Source organism: Tupaia chinensis, unplaced genomic scaffold (genome assembly GCF_000334495.1).
Source record: "Tupaia chinensis unplaced genomic scaffold, TupChi_1.0 Scaffold000658_1, whole genome shotgun sequence".
Classification (NCBI taxonomy): Eukaryota; Metazoa; Chordata; class Mammalia; order Scandentia; family Tupaiidae; genus Tupaia; species Tupaia belangeri.
The window spans coordinates 2,469,270-2,474,259 of record NW_006160179.1 but is presented as its reverse complement, the minus strand read 5'-3'; the positions used below and the strand labels follow the sequence as shown (position 1 = coordinate 2,474,259).

The 4,990-nt window shown below is 35.2% G+C and overlaps 1 long non-coding RNA gene across 1 annotated transcript in view; it reads right to left on the bottom strand.

The window, feature by feature from the left end:
* Nucleotides 1-4,758, bottom strand: part of LOC102479650 (uncharacterized) — a 21,582-nt gene extending 16,824 nt beyond the window's left edge. Inside the window, exons 1-2 of the long non-coding RNA XR_336201.1 lie at nt 4,650-4,758; nt 2,206-2,327 (exon numbers count right to left, since the gene is read on the bottom strand). This is a non-coding gene — a long non-coding RNA (uncharacterized LOC102479650). The remainder of the gene's footprint in view (nt 1-2,205; nt 2,328-4,649) is intronic.
* Between the last annotated feature and the right edge of the window lie 232 nt (nt 4,759-4,990).

Genomic DNA, 4,990 nt, shown 5'->3' with positions numbered 1-4,990 from the left:
GGGATGGGGAATCAGGGATGGCAAAACAAAAGGCAAGGTATGCAGGACATAAGAATTGGAAAATTATTTGCTGAGAACATGTATGTTGATGTGCTTGATTGAGCCAATGCACAGTGTGTTTTGGATGGAAAATTCATTTGTGTGTTGTGATGGTGTATAGTGAATTAATGTAGAAAATGAATTTAAAAAATCACAATTAAAAAAAAAAGAACTTTTGTGGAGAACCTGCCCATTATTTCCTGTACCCTATTCAACTCTGGGTATAGGAGAAGCATGTCCAGATTTTTAATCCAAGTACTATTGGTACTGTGAAAGAGATATTTCTCCTAGAAAAGGATATTACTCCCATGTGGAATGTTGCACATGTTGTCCATGTAATTCTGTGCTGATGTTATTGGAAAATGAGCTTATCATCCCCATACTTACTTAATTCTAAAATAATAGCTTTCTAAGTAACGTGCTGTTAGTGGAGGGAAACTTTGGTAAGAACATGAGTCCTGAATTGCCTCATAGAATGTTACCTACTGAACATCCACATTGAACTGCTCCATGAATGAAAGAAAAATTCTCCCAGGCTTTTTATGTCAGAGCAGTCATCATAATCCTAATTATTTCAATATCTGCAGTAATTATTAAAGCTCATAGTCACATAATTTCACAGTTTTAATTTTTTTTTATGGTCTGAAGCTCCCCAAAGTTGATGAAAGTAGTCTTGAAATTGAAAGCATAATGTTCATAAATTCTATCTCTATTAGATTTGTCTTTTTTATGGTCTGAAGCTCCCCAAAGTTGATGAAAGTAGTCTTGAAATTGAAAGCATAATGTTCATAAATTCTGAAACTATCTCTATTAGATTTAATTGTCTTTTCATAGTTTCTCTTTCTTTTTGAAAATAAGTAGGCCTTCCTTCCTAAAGCAGGTAACAGATTACTGTATATATTAAAAGCATCAAACTCCTATTTATTAGCCAGGTAAGCTAAGTTGTAAGTAAGTCTGCATGAATAAATACATAAATACGAGGAGCTGAATAAATAGCATAGATTTTCCTTGAGTGTATCTCAAGAAAATACAGAATGCTTTATCTTCTCTCTAGAAAAGAAAGCAAATTACTATTTTTTAAAAATCGAAATGTTATATTCCATTCAACTTATGAACCTGCAGTCTAGGACAGTGATAGCAGCACATTCTATGGCAAGTTATTACTGTGTATTACAGGCCAGAACAGAGCCTAGTGTTGAAATAGTTTATCTCCTTCCAGTCATTAAATATGTATGAAGGGAAGGTGTTTGTTTTGAAATACTGGACTAATAGTGTTAATATGTAAATGGTTCTTTTATTCCTAAAGTAACGCTTCATTAATATGTGAAATATAATATCACCTTTGGTCATATTGTTTTAGTCTGTTTGGCTGCAGGCTGGATGTAACAGTCTTGCATCCATTTACATAGTCAAGACTATTTTTTCTGCTGAAGGAAACTAAAACTTCATGTTTAAACATAGGCTTTTTGCAAAAAAATTTACAGAAAATGAATAGGTAGAATCTACAGCTTTCCAATGACTATTGGATACAAAGAAGCACGTCTGAATGTTCTTATCTTGGATGAAGCAATATCAGTTACTTCTTAATTGTCAGAGATCATCATTAAACTGACAGAGATAAAAAACTGATGCTCTAAAACTCCTTTACGATTATAGTATTTAACAACTTGTTCTTATAGAGTCAAATCCAACAGTATCACTCATATGCTTTTATTACCTTTTACATAAGTATAACTTCTGTATTTAATTTTTTATTATAGACAAGTTTTTTACATATACAAAATAGGGTAAATAGTTTTTAAAAAAAAAAACCCTCAAATATCTACCCCTTAGTAATAACATGAATCAATTCATGTCTAATTTTATTTCAGCTATATGCCTACTCATTCTTTTGTTCCTGAATTAATTTGAAGTAAATTGAAGATGTCATGAAATTCTTCTAAATAAATGCTTTAAGAAGAATTAGATTTATTAGATATATAGCAAAATGCAAAGATCATTAGTCAGAATAAAATTAAAAGAAAAATATTACATATCTGTTTATATGTTTCACAATAGTATTAAATTTGAATATGTATACTATTTCACTTTCTTAGCATCTATATTAATGCAGGAGGCTTATCGCCTTGTCAATCTACTATAAGTTTTTATCATTACTAGCCTTACCTTAGCTACTTACTGATATCTTTAATTGAGAAACACTTTGTAACACAACTCTTGCCATCCTGAAGCTTTCATTATAGACAGGTAAGTAGACATGAATAAGAAAACATCAGGGATGATAATCCCTATAACAAAAAAAGTGCATGATATTTATAAAAACTAAGGGAAGAGGAACGGAATCATAAATCCAACTCCCCATTTTTTATCACGTTTTATATTAGATGCGGCAGTGATTTTCATATATAGCTAACACACATAGCTTTTTCAATGGAAAAAGGGTGTGTACACACACCAGAAAAAGAGAGAAAGAGAAAGAAAGAAAGCACTCCCAGTAGGGCAATCCTTTTTCTTCATTTGTGCTTCCCATCAGGATTTTGGCCACATGTTTATACAATCTGGGGTGTTTTTCAAGCCCCTGTGTCTGGCTCCCAGTGAATAGAACTTAACCAGTAGGATATGGGGCTGGTCCTATTGAATGTACTTTTTTTTTCCCAATGTATTTTTTAAAAAGCAAATTACATCACCTCTGAACACAATTTTTGATGTTATCATTTTTAAACTAACTACTTCAAAGTCTGTTACTATAAAAAAGATGTACCATTAATGCAGAATGAATATGTGATACAGTTAAAATGGCTTCACATTTTTTGGATTTCTCCCAATGAAAAGTTGAATATGTGGCCTATAGAGTTTTCAAAGTGTTCCATGATTGGAAACCAGCAGTTAGCGTAGTGGCTATGTCGCTGGACTCCCACGTAGTCGACTGCAGTTCGCGTCCAGGACCTGGTGGCTTAAAACTCACGACAGGCGCGTGTGCGTGTGTGCCCAAGATCCCGAGAGGAGAATGGAGGAGAAGGGACTGCAGCGTGACCATCACCCCGGGGGGTGATTTCTCGCTTTCTGTCTCTCTGTCTCTCTCTGTCTGTCTGGCGAGCATACGTGCCCTATAGCAAAAACAACAACAACAACAACAACAACAACAACAAAAAAAAAACTCTCAAAGTATTCCATGATTAGTTAATCAAAAATAATACAGAAGATGTGACACTGTTCTGTTTCTAGGCTGATACCATATGGGACTCGCAATTTATACTTCTTCTCTTCGAATACTCATTCTTAGACTCAGTCACCATGTTGTTCTCGCTTTCTGTCTCTCTGTCTCTCTCTGTCTGTCTGGCGAGCATATGTGCCCTATAGCAAAAACAACAACAACAACAACAACAAAAAAAAACTCTCAAAGTATTCCATGATTAGTTAATCAAAAATAATACAGAAGATGTGACACTGTTCTGTTTCTAGGCTGATACCATATGGGACTCGCAATTTATACTTCTTCTCTTCGAATACTCATTCTTAGACTCAGTCACCATGTTGTGAAGAAGTTCAAGCAATCCCATGCCCAGGCTTATGTGAAGGGGAACCCAAGCTCTGCTGCTAGGACTGAGATCCCAGTCAACTGCACCAATGTTTCTGCCTTGTGAATATATAGATTTAGAAGTTGTGCTTTAACCCAAGTAGAGGTACTGCATCCTAGAATGATTAAAGCAGAGATGAATTATTTTATATTACAGAGGCAGGAACAAAATAATTGACCTCTATCTTAAGCTACTAAGCTTATATGCTATATAGAATTTTTTTTTTTTTTTTTTTGGAGAGGGTTTTTGCTACAAGGTGTGTGCGCTCGCCAGAAAGATAGAGAGAGACAAAGAGAGAGAAAACGAGAAATCACCCCCCAGGGGGAATGGCTATGCCACAATCCCTTCTCTTCCATCCTCCTCTCGGGATGTTGGGCACGCATGCACACACGCCCAGCATGAGTTTAAGCCACTGGGTCCAGGACTCGAACTGCAGTCAACTACATGGGAGTCCAGCAACCTAGCCATTACGCCAAGTGCTGGTCCCTACAAGGCCATTTCTGATGTTCACTCTCTAATCTCAGAAAATTACCTTGGACAGTAGCACATCAAAGACTTTGTTGAATGTGCCCTGTCTATTTTGATGCATCCATTAAATAACATAAACTACCCTCCAGGTGGTCCTTATTTTCTTCCTTGTATATTCTTTCATCTTAATGGTTTTTTTTTAAAGTTGAGTATACATTTTACGTACTTTCACACTCCTGTGTTCTGGTTTCAAGCTTTCCTCTACACAGGATATAAAATATATGAAAATAAGAACTATGTTTTTCATCTCTTAAAGGACAATGTTTGTCAGATAATCAATGTTTATTTTTGAATGAATGAAATGAATGGTTTAAATACTGTCTTGCTTAAGGTTCTTATTCGGTGAGTCTAGATTGCTTTTTCTTACCTCTATATAGCTCACTGTCATAACTTTATGAACACTAATCTATCTTTTTTCAAATACAATTACTTGCAAGTAGATTATAATGAAAATAATCCATTTTTGTACGATGATATATTTTGAAATAGAAATCAGTAAAGTACCTGTAGGACACTGCTACCTTTCCTGCGGGAAATAGTACAAATCAATCTTAGAATCCAGTGTCTCCTCAGAGAAAATACATGCAAGGGAGTTGAGGAAAGACATGAACTTCCACTTGCTTTCTTCACAGTTACTTCCACTTAACTATCAGGAGCTAGAGGTTAATAGCCTGAATAACAAAATAGTACACAAGGTAAGATGCAGTCAAGACATCAGAAAAAATATCATAATTTTTTTGAGAGTTTTGTTATAGGGCACTTGTGCTCAACAGAGCAAGAAATCACTCCCAGGAGGGATGGCCATACTGCAATCCCTTCTCATCCATTCTCCTCTAGGGATTTTG